This window comes from Paralichthys olivaceus, chromosome 10 (genome assembly GCF_024713975.1).
Source record: "Paralichthys olivaceus isolate ysfri-2021 chromosome 10, ASM2471397v2, whole genome shotgun sequence".
In the NCBI taxonomy this organism is placed as follows: Eukaryota; Metazoa; Chordata; class Actinopteri; order Pleuronectiformes; family Paralichthyidae; genus Paralichthys; species Paralichthys olivaceus.
In genome coordinates, this window is record NC_091102.1 from 22,896,614 (window position 1) to 22,912,603 (window position 15,990).

The following is a 15,990-nucleotide window of genomic DNA, read 5'->3' on the forward strand; positions in this document are numbered from 1 at the left end:
GACATGCGGCAGGGTAAAACACCATGGTACAAGAATACCGGACCTATAATGTGCATCTAGCTTGACACTGTAGTGTCCTAGCCCGAGTTGATTAAATAACCAGACGTTTATTCAAGGTAGTACATTTGTTATACCAGAAACCTCACACTGCAGTGCCGCTGCAGACACGCAGCAGAAACGCTCCCTGTGTAAACATCAGAGAGCCTCGTTGCAAAATGAAAGGTTTGATAATTATTATTTCATGCCAATTATTTTGTTTTCATAATCGTTTGAAGACTTAATCGTAACCTCAATTGAAATTCAATTAATCACCCAGCCGTAGCAGGTGTGTTAGGGAGCACATCTATTAATGAGTCAGGGTTACTCAGTGCACAGAACAACCTGCTGGGTACGGCTGTCATCTGCATACCGCACGTGTATGTTCAGTGTTGTTCAATAAAGACTTGAGCCAAATGATGTGTCAATACTAGTGTAGGCCTATTCCTTAATGCTTTTTGTTCGATTATGTTCTAGCTAGTCCAGCTGCTGAAGTGAAACAGTAACAAGTAGAGTAATGTTAACTCACAAGCAGTGTTGGGCTATAAAGCTAGTTTGGTAGTGACCATATTTACCATCACAGGATCAGCTGATGTACATTGGCCTCAACAGACCTGTTCTTCTTGCAAAAATCATTATAAGCGGAACAAAACAATGAACATATGTACAACTTTGAATTGTCTGAAGTTGATCCATAGAAAACATATTTAAATGTTCTAACATTTCAACATTTGTGTGTGTAGGAAGGTAATACAGGCAGTTACTACCTTGGGTTGAGGCAGCACGGAGCACACGGGACACAGAGCGCTGTTTGCAATATTTATCAAGGTTAACACACACACTTCAACACTCCGCACGACTGAGCGTCTTTATGTCCGCACTCGTCCGTACTACTCGTGTTTCAGTCAGCAGCTTCGTCTCAGACCAGCCGCTACTGCATTTAAAGGAGAAGATGATTAGACAATCTACTCACCTGTTACTGCTGCTGCTGAGCCAGCTCCGCACATTCCCTCTCCCACAGCTGAGTGCCCGAACCAAGCCCACCCCCACAGAGGGCAACAAGTCTGACTATAAGTGCTCTCAGCCAGTCTGACTGGAGAGGACTCTTAGTGCCCAAGAACATGGAAGCCTGAAAAACTCTTCTTGCATGTAACTACTGAGCATCTGCACTTCATCATAGGAGTGAATGTACCCCTATTGCCATTGGTTACATAGTATCTACTTAGAGCTTGCTAATGTTGGCTAATAAAAGCCATTATCAAAAGGTGTGTTCACGTTACAGTGAGGACAAAACGTGTGTTGCACAGTCCACAGGAAGTAGTAGTGTTGGAAAATTGTATTCAAGTAGCAGTAAAATAATTCAGCGTAATCATACACCTGTTCATCATGTAGCATGTATGCATCTTGTCACATGGTCATGCATTACTTCAGGAGCTTCTTACCTGCAACAGCTGCTTATTTGGCTGTTTTCATTTTTTTTAAATTTCCCTCATGAAAATGTTGTGTGACTATTTGAATTCTGTTTTTACTCTGTAAATTCTTCAACTTTAAATTCAGCAAATTAGTACATTTAGAAACACGTGAACTGTGGATTTATTAAGTTTAACATGTTTTATTTAGTGTGAACTACAGTGTAACTGTAATAATTGTATAAATTTCAATCTACAGATAAGAAGAAGTTAAATTAAAGCCGCTGTGGGTTCAGTCAAGTGTAGCGCATGTTAAAAGCAGCTAGAGGAGAGGAGACGTCAAACCACTTAGACCAACTGTAATTCCATAAGATGGTGGTTCATAAATGAACATACTGAAAAGCACTACAGTCGTACATATTTAGATATAAAATAACATGAGCATTATTCAGTGACAGTCATGCAGCTACTGGAATTATGTAAAGTTATAGTAGTAACGCTTGTTTGTCATGTCTCACTGGTTAAACTGTACATTAGAAATTGCCTGAGGAGAAAATAAATACAGGTCAGAGAAATAAAAATGTGATTTTTACAAACGAGATAATTCTGTTTTGATTAGCTGTCAGTATGCTGTCACATTAGAGAGTTCATTTTGGGTGAACTGTTCAGTTGAATGGTGGAGGAGGTGGGTGGATGAATGCAGGTCTCTGCATGACAGATGAATCAGCCAAACGAAGACTGAAATCCGCAAAACAAGATATCACCATCTTCAACAAACAAACAGAGCGTGCAACAAAAACTTCGGGATAGTTTCTCGTATGCCAAATCATGTCACGCCAACGGAACATCTGTCAATCACTGAAATAATGAAAAAACAAAACAATGGGCAAATGATCAGAATCCTCCTGCTGTTGTCGACGCCACCCTTCTCTTTTAAACACAGAGAAATCAAACACTCACAGCCAGTAACTGTTTCTCCTAGGTCGAGCCCGCATGAATGTGCACGTTTGTGCGCATGTCCCTAAGCTGAATTTAAACGTCCTCAGCTGTGTATTCATGAGGGTAGGATAGGTTACACATAATGGCCCACATCTAGTAAAAAAAACACAAAATAACGTACAAAAATCTGACTACATATTGCCAAGACCACTTCAGTATGGTTGCAATTTGCTCATGTAAAAAGCTTCTCATTCAGGTGCCAAAGAAATTAGGAGGACGTCTCATGGCACTGTGATGAGGGGGAACCTGGTGTGCCACGCATGGCAGGTACACTCATTTCTAAGGCTTTGAATTCGATTTTTTTGTATTCGGTCTCCTCTTTGCCACAATCCAGACTAATAAAGCGGGAACGCCTTCCACGCCTATTCTATCGTTAACAGTTTGATGTACTGCCTGCCTCCAGGCAGCACGAACGCCTCGCTCCTGTGCTTCTCTTGCACGCTTCTACTATTTGCAGCTGTGGGGCTGCGAGATGATCCGGAGCTGCTGTGCTTTCAGAAGTTAACGGAAGATGGGTGCACACGTAGAGCTTGAGTCCAGCGCCCACATGTAAACAATGAAGCTTGGCCTCTTTTATGTCTCTGTCCGTCCCTCCCCACCTCCCTACCCACTTCCTGTCTGTTCACAGCCAGACTGGCAGGGGGTTGGAGCTGAGATGACAGGAGATGAAAAGAAAGAAGAGAGGATTGAAGGGAAGGCCAAACATCACCTGGAGCCAGGAACCAAGCCAGAACATAGAATTTTCCACCACAGAGAAAATGGAGGAGAGTGGACAATGTCTAAAACTTCAAAGAGGAGGAAATGATGTAAGGAGCAATGGTGGAAGAACTCGAGTACTGTTCTGTAGCAGGGTTTTGAGGTTCTTAACTTGTGTATTTCCTTTGCAAGCTATTTTTTACTTCCAGTCTACTACATTGTACTTTCTATATTTATTTGAAAGCTGCACTTGCGAGTTCTGAATAGGATGACGATTTTACATTATGGATACCATAAAATACCACATACTGTTAATAACAGACCTGAGTTTTCCAACCTTTTTAGCTCCTGACTTCTTACAAACACCTATATATATACTGTCTTTAGCACTGTCTTTAGTTACACTACAAACTAATATTTGTGTCCAAACAAATTATTATCACATTCATCTTCTCATGACCCATCAAATGGATCTATAACCCTGAGGTAGTTCAGACTAGCTCCACCTCAGCCACAATGATCAAACCACTTGTTTTCACTTTAATTAACACAATGTTATTCAAATATTTGTTTAAATGTATTTTTCATGCACAAGTGAAATGAGGGCACTTAAAGGTCCAGTGTGTAAGATTTAGGTGAAAGGGAACTATAGACAGAAACTTAATGTAGAATAAACCTCATGATGTTTTCACTAGTTCGTTTTATCTAAATTGTATGAATTTTAGTTTTCTTTACCCCAGAAAAGGCCCTTTATATTCAAATACTTTATATGTACAACGAGGGGGTCCTCTCTACGGGGGAAGGGGAGGGTGAGGTGAGGGGTGTTCAGCTTCAACATGAAATTTCAACACTCAATGTCATAAAATTCTAAACACTGTACCTTTAATATTTCTCCCACCATGCAGAAAGTTTATCGACAATGAAGGTGGAGTGGTTTGCAGAGATGGAAAGTACTTGAACCAAATTCGGACTCCGGTAAATCCACACTCCTCTGATACTTCAGTACATTTAGCTGCAATACTTTTGTAGCGGGATTTCAAATACACTTTTCTGTATAAGATAGTCATTTTCACATTATTGTAGACATACTTCTGCTTGAGTAAACAATCTAATTGCTTCTTACTTCACTAACAGTCTGGGGGGTGGGGGCTGTTAATCATGCACTTCAGATTTTTTGTTATTTTTTATTAAAGGAAATGATTGCAAAGCGTTCTGCTCTGTCCATCTCTTTATCAGTCAATCTGGATGAGCCTTTAATAGTGCTTTGTGTGAGTCACTATGTTCTTCTACATAAAAAAGCATGTGAGACATTGTAGGGAAGAGATAGAGCACACCACTGAACAGGTTTGGCAGTGGAAGAAAAGCAGAATTTATCCTCATCCTCCATACGAAAACAGGAAATTAACATTATCAGATTAATTAAGTTTCCACGCTGGGGTTTGGAAAGAATAATGTAAGAGATAATAGTGCACATGTGCATGTGTTGGATTGTACTCTTTGGGCGTTTTGAGGGGTATACTGCATTAAAATCTGCAAGTAATGTGCTTGAGAACATGCACATACAGTTTTGCCCCAGGAGCTTTCTTTTTCTCTGTGATTTCATTTGAGAAAAGCCAGCAATGTTATTCCTGGCTGTGCCTATATTAGGGAATAACGCTTGCAGCATGTCATTAGTTACGGGCATGACACACCATAAGATCAGCCTAAATTCCCTCTTAAGTTTCCATGACAATTTTCAGTGCCAACCAAAAACAAAAAAGAAAAAGAAAACTCCTCTTTCCTAAACCACACATTTAATCACTTGAGATTCCAGAGAGTTGTGATTTTAACTTTTCATGCTCTTTTGAGTTTCACTTTGAAGGCCAGAAAGCATAAACAGCCTCTCTGCGCCAGCTGAAAGTCTGACCTTTGACCTCACAATCTAAAGTATGGCCCTGGGTCACACCTTGTGGCCCCAGGTTGTTGTAGTGCCCTGGGTCATCGTCACACTTGACTCAAAGGACAATATGGTTTCTGTCCTCTTGAGTGTATGACAGTGCAGGAGGTTTCAGTGTTTGATCACTGAAGGTGTAAGTGAAAGTGACCCGTTTAGATGCAGCTGGTACAAATTACAGGACAATTCTCCAGTAGGACTTATTTTTGTACTTTGTATTATCATTGCTTTTGATAATGACAACACTGTACTCGCCAAGTAAATTGCTGAGAACCCAGAAGAACACAAGTCAGACACGATTAAACCCCAAGCTTAAACAAACTTTTTTGGCAGATAAAAAGAAGGTACAATTATTTCTCCACTGTTTACAGAGGATGTCGTAATTCAACTTTGACCTCTGAATGATGAAAAGAAATTGCTTTTGCATTCAAAAAATGTACTATCCTGCACTTTTATCCTCAAATGTGACATTTAACCTGATTTGGCAATGCTTTCAATCTATCAGTCTATCTCTCTGCTAAAAAAAGTATCTAAAAGCAGCTAATATATGAATTTGTACATGTGTAGATAAATATTGACAGTATATTATAACATATCATGAACAAATATTAGCCGGCATGTCAACCATCAGTAGAGAGGTGAGAGGGAGAGTATCGCAGGTCATCAGTCAGGCATGAGTTGAGGATTTTCAGTTGATTATCACCCTGCCAAAGACAGAGAGTACCAGAGGTAGTTTAGAATCAATGCCACCATTGTTCACTTCACGGCATAATAAAAAATGTATTGTTGCATTGTTATCAGATCTGTCAAACTCTGGAATATATAAACACATGTACAGCTGGCTTTAATTTAATCATTTTAAAGGTGGATCAAGCTATTCAGGAGAAGGACTGTTGATATTTTAATTCAACAGGAAATCAAATACACTCCTTCTTTCAGTGCTCACTCAGAACCTTTGTCCCCAATTAATAGATGCACATTACTAAGGCAACACAATACACACAATAGCAAAATCTAGAGCATCTCATATTGTTTGGAAACATTTCAGTGACAGAATAGAGGACCCTATTTTTGGTTTGTAGCTAAGCTAACAAGGAAGATAATGTTACCTGGCATTATATATATTATAGCATTTAGGATACAGAGCAAACATTGAGATAGTTGTTGCTACAGTTACTACTAGAGTACACGTTAAGATAACATGAAATAAGACAGAACACAATGCCTCAGGGCCAAATAGTAAAATCTAATCTTAGAATATGCATCAACTAATTGCTACAAACAACGGTTTTTTGGTAGATTTCTTCAAGGAAAAAACTAGGGTATCATGGGGATGTGGTGATTAGCACTGTTGCTTCACAGCAAGAAATGTCCCGGTTCAAATCTTGGTTTGGCTTCGCTCTGTCTGTGTGGACATGCAGTTTGGGGTCAGGCTAATTGGTGACTCTAAATTGACCATAGGTGTGAATGTGACAGTAAACAGTTGATGGTCTCAATGCTGTGTGATACGCTGGCGACCTGTCTAGGGTGCACCCCTCCTCTTGTCCAATGTCAGCTGGGGTTGGCTCCAGCTCCCCCTGCGACCCCCCAGGGATAAGCTGTAAAGATAATGGATGGATGGATGCAGTGGCAGGATCTCTTGAAAAACCTGATACTCACTCATGTTTAGGAATTAAAGAAACCTGCCACTGTGTGTTATTCATCTAACAAAAGACAACTGGAGTGAGGTTTCACTCCAGTCATAAGTACTTATATAATTTATAATTTTTTTTAAACTGCTGCTTTCTACCCTTTGGTTTTACTGTCTGTGATAAAAACAGTGTTAATCACACCTACAAGCCTTTACTGGAGTTTGGCCATCCTTTCCCGTCATCTGCCAACTACAATTAACTTGATCATGAGGCAAGCCTTCGTGCGGCGCAACTTCATACATGAGCGTGTCTTAACAGAGGCCTGAACGCTGGCCACAAAAATGTCAGTGACAGCGCATCACCTGCCAAGGTATTAAACCCAAACATTATTCTTAAATCACCTGATGTGTTTTAATTATGCTCTTTTGTTATGGTAGCTACTGTGTTTATGTCAGTACTGGACAAGAAATTGCTGACTGGCTTTGACAACACAAAGACAAGGAATATCTATCACCATTAGTAGATGGTATGAGAACGTGTGAAAACAGAATTTCCCAGGATAATATGATTTGTGGGGATAAATGAGGATGGAAGGGACTTGTTGATGAAGCAGGGACTGATGTGTAAGAGGAAAGCTGCATAGTATAGTATGGCATATATTGGCTTCAAAGAGAATTCAGACACATTTACACTGCACACAATTGCTTTCATTTTTATTCGGGTGAGATTTAAATGATTGAAGATGTGCTAGGGTTTGGCGATATGCTACAATTTTCAAATTGGCCCAAGCCAGCCCAACCACCACGATTAACACTGGATTCGCAATATATTAACAATGTGTGCCGCCAGTATCGGCGAATGCAATTATAAAAGCGCTGTGACCACTTGTGATTGGATCTCACTTCACCGCTCTGTATGCAAATAAACATGACATTTGTGTTCATGAAGCCCAAATAATGTTGGTTTTCTTCAGTTCAAAGGTGCAAAGGTCAAAGGTTTTATTTGTCATCTGCACAACAGATACAGCGTACATGTTGGCAATGAAAATCTTAAATCCCAGGCACCTCAAGCAACTCAACATGCAAGTGTCATAAAATAAGAGTAACTAAAAATACAAATAACATACACTAGTGCAAATGAAACAAGAAGTACAAATGTCAGTACTAGTGCAAAGTTTACACATGTCCAATGACACTGTTTGTGTGTGTGTGTGTGTGTGTGTCTGTGTATATATCTGTGTGTATGTCTGCGTGTCAGTGCAAGCAAGAAAGAGATAAAGTGAGCGAAAAAGAGAAAAGTATAAATGAAGCTGCCATTTTTGCCCATCAGTCCAAGTTTTTATTAGAATGTTTAGCAAAAACTCAAAAACTTAAACCTGTTGTTTACAAAAGTCCTCAGCCCCTATACATCTAGTATTGGAGAAGCCTCTGACAGTGATTGCAGTCTTTGCAAGCTTTGCACACCTGTATCTGGGCGGTTTATCCCACTCTGACAGATACCCTGAAGCTCTGTCAGAAAATCTGTGAGCTACCATGTTCAGGTCTCTACACAGATGTTCTACTGGCTTTGAATTTGAGCTTCGGCTGGGCCACTCAAGTACACTAATTGTTCATGTATTGCTCACTTATGATCAGTAACCGTATCAGTAAGAAATGTTATGCACAAAAATGTGGTCTTTTCACTCTATGGTATCTTTTTCCTTATGCTCTTAGATTAAAATAGGGGGATGCTCACCTATAGGTACTCCTTGTCCATTCTTCCCGATGAGGTTTTCAGTATAGAGTCTACCCTAGCAAGTGTCTTGCTTGGTCTAAACCTTGCCCATTTCACCATTATTTAAGTCACTGTTCTCTTGGGAACAATCAATTCCAAATGATTATACCTTTGTCCTAACCTATAGCTTACAACACTTTTTATTGTGTCTACATAATTGGAATTCATAGTTTTTATCCATTTGTACATTGTTAATTGTGGAACTTTATCAGGAACATCACACTTAGATATTTATTCCCTGTGACCTCAAACAGTATCAGCTCCTCACATCGTTGATTCTACAACATGTTGGAAACATTCCTCTAAACATTTCTGTAGATTGGTCAGCTGCACATTCATGATGTCAGTCTCCTGTTCTACCGCATCACAAAGCTGTGAGGCTTTTATTTTGTGACAGAGAGTAATATAAAGAGATGAATCTGGTCACCAACGACCCTCAGATAGACTATGACCTTCATACCATGATGGAGTGGTATTGGTATTAATGCTCCAAACAAACAGGATTCTGCATTTTTCCCGATTCTGATGTTTGATGTGAACATAGATTGAAACTCCTGAACTGTATCTGCATGATTTTATATGTCACAATGCTGCTTCATGTTATGAATGTTTAAAATAAATGGGAAGTGAATCAAGTCAAAGCAAAACACACCAAAAACATTAATTAATCTAAACAGAATACTCACAATTAGAAATGCCAATGCGTGACAACCTCAGTTGTATTGTCATATTGTGGAATCCTCAACATGACAGGACAATTAGGTAAATGTATCTAAAGAGCCAAGTGATACAACATACCTTTTCACTGTCTTTTTTATGCCAACATGGCCAAAGTATGGTTTATTCACAGAACACCACCCTACAGAAAGCTATGTGGAAAATGCATAATGTTCTATTGTGAGATGTCTCAAACAATCACGCAACACTCCAGCGGTTTGTGTTGGCAGGAGGAGATTACTGCCTTTGCATGCGGAAACAATTTTGTAGTCATTTGGTTTGCACCAAAGTCTTGTTTACACACACACACTTCCATATGTGTAATCTCTTAGATGAGGGAATCTTTCAGCAGACTTGCACCTAACATTCCATGATACAACATAATAAGATCCATATGGATGGCTTAAAGAGAGATGGGACAGAATTAGCCTGCTGACGGACTAATGAATGACCTGGTGGAGCTGCAGATAACCACTTGAAGGACATGCTACTATGTGTTAGACATGATTCATAATGGCACAGATTAACACGCACCATTATGCACTCATGTATATATTTCAATTTATTTGAAATGTATTCTGTAGTTAAAAGTCTACCTTAAAAATAACTATATTATCATTGGTGACATTTTGACTTATGTGTTTATTTGATAAATCGCAGTACCCCCTATATTAATGCTCTGCAGTTGCAATGCAGAACCATTGTTCTGTCATTTGATAGGAGCCAAATGTATGTGGATGGGCACTAAAATAAACTCACACTATTAGTTTAACCCCACAGTCGTACATTGCAGTAGTTCTTCAGACAGTTGTGAAGTCTGTCTTGTTGCTTGGCCCCATCTGGGATCGAAGTGATCTATATATGATCTGGAGAAGTGTATAGTAACAGGACTGTTGGGAGTTTTGATGTTCAGGGTCTGATTTTCCTTCAACCCGTTGGACCTACAATAGAAAGGATGAATAAAAATGTCCCTACTTCCTGTACTTGCAGACTGACGTATGTTCTCATAAGTCTGAGTGTGGAGGGCTTTCTAAATCCTCAGTTTATTTAGTCCACTGGAGGCCTCAAGTCAACTTTCTGCAGACTACTGACCTCAGGTGACAATACAGATGAGAGGATATCGTTTGTATTGAGCAACTTCATTTTCTCATTTATCTCTCTCTCATAAACCAAACAATCAATATATTCATATGTAATGTATATTTATTGAAAATCATATGAAAATAACATGTAAATGTTAAAGGAAATGAATGCATGAATCTGCAGTGGCTCTTAGTTTTATGGACTTACATGTATATATATTTATGTAATTCTCGTCAGTGAAAACGTGCTAAAGACTCACTGTACACTACCTGCTCAGCAAATAGCAGACACACACTATTAGTGACTAATAGTAAACACAGTGGGACATATATTATCCAAACATATTTCCCTCAGGAGTCTGTAAGGATCAACAACAGAGCTGAAGTGGAGCTAAAAGAATTTAAGATAAATACAAATTAACTTGAGAGTAGCACCAGGACTTTGCTGGTGTACAACCCACAATCAGTTATGTCAAACAGTTGTGTAAAGGGTAAAGTTTTTAGTTAATGTATACTGTGAAATAAATATATAAGGTGTATTTAATTCCTGGAATTTGGCTTGTAAATGTATCTTCATGAAAGAATGTGAATAAACTCACTTCACCAGGACATGACTTACAGATTTTACAGATCACTGACCTGGCACTGATTTAAAAGCAGATGGAAGTAACTAGGAACAGAAACTTTGTGTCTATACTTGTGTAGATTTTTCTGGTGTCTGACTTTTTACCTTTACTCCATACATTTCAACAGGAATATGAATACTTTATACTCCTTACATTTTCAAAACAGGCTCATTATTTTAATGCATTTAAGGGCAATTATCTTTCTTTGTCTTATTTTGCTTCATTGAACGCTGCCTTTCGACCATTAAGACAAATTTAAATTAAAATAGACAATAACACAGAGGAGATGGTTGCTTGTTGGGTATCTATCAGTGCATATCACACACAATATACATAACAGGGCATATAAAGCCCTTAACAATCAAGCCCCTTCATATATATCCAAATAGATCACTTTGTTCTCAAATCACAGGTTCTCTTGTGGTTCCAAGAGTCAGTAAGAGTAGAACAGGAGGTAGAGCATTCAGCTACCTCTCCTTCAGGCTCCTCTCCTGTGGAACCAGCTCCCACTCTGGGTTCAGGAGGCAGACACCATCTCTGCATTTAAAGTTAAACTTAAAACATTCCTTTTTGATAAAGCCTATAGTTAGTTCTGGATCAGGTGAGTCCTGAACCATCCCTTAGTTATGCTGCTATAGGTCTAGAATGCTGGGAGAACTCCCATCATGCACTGAGCACTTCTCCACTTCTCTCTGTCCCCCCACATTCATTCATTTATTTATTTTAATACATGTCAATGACTATGTGTCTTTTTTCTCCCATAGTCCCTCTCTCTCTTTCTCTCTCTCATTAATCTCTCTCAATATCTCTGACTCCAGAACTGCAGGACAACAACTATTATTATTATTATTATTAACAATACTGAGTAATTAATTATTATATTAATTGTTGCTGTTATCAATAATAATCAATAACTTCTGTACACTGTTATTGTTTTCATTTTAGAGCTGATACCTGATGGTGGACAAGTGTTCCCGGACTGTCTCTCCTCCCCTTCCCCACAGTCTCTTTCTTCTCTCCCCTCTTTTCCCCCCATCTCTCCTCTCCCCCCCATTTTTCTCTGCTCACCCCAACCGGTCGAGGCAGATGACCGCCCACATTGAGTCTGGTTATGAAGGAGTTTTTCCTCTTCACAGTCGACAAAGTGCTGCTCATTGTGGGAACTGTTTGGTTTCTCTATATTAAATACGATTTTAAGGTCTTGACCTAAAGTGCCTTGAGATAATGTATATTATGATTTGGCGCTATACAAATAAAATGGAATTGAATTGAATATAACAATATTCCTCTGGGTATTACATTTTATCTTTTTCGTTTTGACCTAAAAAAATGATCGTGAAAGTCCTTGAACACAGCAAATCAATGTTCTGTGATGGTTTCTTTTTCATCATTTATTCATCTTGAGTGTTCATAATATTTAAAAGAAATTTCACTGCTTAAACAGGTATGAATGTGGCCTGATTTCATCAAGAGGAAACGACATGACACTGCCGGTTTGCTTGTCAAAACCTGAAAACAAGAGAGGACTTGGTTCCAATATGCCAACAGACTAAATGCTGTGGTATTCTCTGCAGCTGCTTCATCACTGGGTGGAAGAGTTAGGTTCAATTGAAAAAATGGCTTGGACGTTCAGTTACAGCACAGGGTCTATTGGTAATTACACATCTGAGTGAGCAAAAGTAACTTTACTCTAAAAGAAGCTCTGTTTAATCTCAAATAATGAAAATAACAAAAAATGTTGACTGTTTTGCAGATGACAACAATAATTATATCAATAGGGGGCAATAATCCTCTATACACTCTGAGAAAGTACTATAAACAAATCAACAACTGGATGTGCAAGACTTTTTTTCAAGTCAGACAAAGATTGAACTGAATCTGGAGACTAGTGCTCAGCTGCAATCAGCGAAGTTAAAAACCACAAACGAGGCAGAAATCACAGACAGAGTCCTCGGTACCTGCAGCCACATTAACACAATTACAACTAGCACTTTAAGATTTGGCTACTTTGTGGCTTGACTACTGTAAGGGTGCGTTTACAGGTCTTTCTAAAGAAATTGATCAGACAGCTACAACATGTTCTGTCGTGGAAACTGGATATAGTGATCACAGATATAATGATCAACCGTGTATATGGATCAAAAACCTTTGGGCATAATCATTTCTATACAAATGCAGTTTAAATAACAATCTTATACTGATCAAGTAGTCTGCTTACAGTGTTCATTTGTTTGTGTTTTTTCATACATTTTTTCAGTTTTAACTGGCTGTACCATAAATGTACTGCTCCTCTCTGCGTTCAACTCGAGCCAAAGTATGCCCCACCATCTCTTGTACAGATGTTACATTGCATTACATTTAGCTGACGCTTTTATCCAGGGCGACTTAAAATAAGTGCATCGACCATGAGGGAAGAAACCCAGAACAAGAACCAAGTAAGTACAATTTGCTTCAGAAAGCCAAACTATAAGTGCTACATGTAAGTGCCGTCTAAGTGCAACTAAACCAATTTTGTATTTTTCTTTTTTTATATAAACACCAGAGTTGATGATGGCTATTGGACATCATCTTCTTAACCAATGTGTAGTCGAAAGAGATGTGTCTTTATTCTTTACATAGACTTTCTGCTGTCCTGACGTCAATTGGGAGCTTGTTCCACTATTTAGGAGCCTGGAAAGCGAACGGTTTTGATTTTCGGCAGATTCAGAGCGGAGTGGACGGGTGGGTGTAAGGTTTAACCATGTCCTGGATGTTGCCTGGGCCCAATCCTTTCGCAGCATGTTACGCAAGCACTAGTGTCTTGAAGCGGCTGTGAGCAGCCACTGGTAACCAGTGAAGGGAGTGGAGGAGCAGAGTAGTGTGAGAGTGAACTTAGGTTGAAGACCAGTCGAGCTGCTTCATTCTGGATGAGCTGCAGAGGTCAGATAGCACAAGGAGGTAAACCAGCCAGGAGGGAGTTGCAGTAGGTGTGAGATGGCCAGAGCCTGGACCAGAACTTGTGCTGCCTTCTGAGTGAGGAGGGGACGTATTCTCCTGATGTATCTACACAAGCGGGTTGTTACAGTAATGTTGGCAGTAAGAGAGAGTTGACTGTCAGATGTGTCTGATGACATTGTGTGTGTGTGTGTGTGTTTGTGTGTGTGTGTGTGTGAGAGAGAGAGAGAGAGAGAGAGCAGAGTCACTGTGTGTGAATGTGATATTTTCCTTATCTTAAAACCACCATTACCTTTCCCTCAAGTTCTGGGACTATCATGCAGAAAGCTAATTCGGTTGGAGTACTCAGCCACTTATAGTGATCAGTTTGGCCCAGGACAAATGTGATCACTTTAAGCAGTTCCCACTGTGTTTAATTGTTAGCAAAAAGCTTCTTTTTGTATCATCAGAAAGATGAACCCCTCTGTTGCATGTGCCCAAACACCATGCGATAGTAAAACCATAGGACCAAGTAAACTCTACATATACAGTACATGAAACAATCCTTAAAATGAATTGTCACATGGGCTGTTTAGAGTGCTCGCATTGTTGCAAGTCTATGCAGACCAGGTCTCGGAGGGACCAGAATGCATTTTTCTTGTCTCAGGTAAAATCTACATTAAACACTTTTGTAGCAATTCTCAAAATAGTATATCTCCCAGCAAAATTATGATCAGAACGACATGCTAGCATTAGTATGGTGGGAATAATAAGTTATACGTTTTTGGCAGTAAATATCAGCAGCAAATATTTCAGTGTGTCAAAGGAGGCTAGGTGTAAGCTGCAGCTACATGCAAATCTGAGGATGTTGTTTTATTTTGGTGGTTTTTCTGTCATGTTTCATGGGGAAAAATTGCATTTGTTGTTGAATTATTATTATTAATTATTGAATAAAATGCTTTTAATTTTAAGTATTTTTAAGTTGTAAAGTCTACCAGTGATGATTACCTATGTATATAATTAATCCAGTAACTGAGCTTTAATGCTCTGATTATTATAATGCGACAAACAATAAATGAGCTGAAGCAACAAGTCTTAAAAATAGGTGCAACTGCTGATGTCATGCAGTGCGGACAGCCAAGTAGCTTACCCTGGCTTCATATCCTGAAAATGCTTACTTCTGTCTGTAATGTGTGTCGTAACTTTTGCTCTCAGTAACCAAACACACTGTATGTGCTTAGAAGACAGCAGGCTCATTAAAACATTCTTATTGTATACTTCATTTTCTTGTGGGGATCAACCATTAGCAGGGTTTATGGATCCTGGCGCCTTTTTTAAGATGCACTGAGGTGGTAATTTGGGGAAACATTTCCAGGACATGGAAATCATTACACAAGAGAAATACGTGCAGCAAAATGTTGGCCTGCCCACTCAGAAAATCTTGGACTTGCTCTAATTTGTCAAGTCCCAAACAGCTTATACTAAATAGGAGCTAACCCCAGTGAAACGCTCCCAACAACTCTCCTCTCTCACGGCAATAAACACTGATCCAGGTCTAACAGTGAAAATGGAAAACCTTATTTGGCTGACAGTCCTCACTTCCCCTCACACAGAACAGAAAAAAATGACAAATTTGTATTCTGAAGTTCATAAAATAATGTGTGAGTGGAGACATTCCTCTCTTATCAGAACACCTTTACTCTGAGGAGTGTGGCAGTGTACATGTTTGTATGATAAGCCTACTGCATGTGCCTTTATGTCTGTATGAACACACTTGGGAGCACAAGTGCATTGTGATTATTTCGTGTGCCTTGAGCTTTCATACTGTTAGGGAAACAATACTCATATTATTCTCATGTGGAGCGTTACAGAGGCCAACTTGACTCTGCTCTGACTGTCTTTTGTTTCACCGACCTTCCTTAATGATTGTCTTATTGTAAACCATGTTTGCTTAAGTGTTTCTCAGCACCCTGTTCTAATTACACACACACACACACACGCACGCACACACACACACACACACACACACAGAGCAAACATTACAGTACTGAGTCTACAATGTAACTGCAACAACTTCTGAATAACCTAATGTCATGTTTATCCACTTAGTTCAGTGAGAGTATAATAATATATAATATATATATATATATGTATATCGACTATGAGACTGTTATT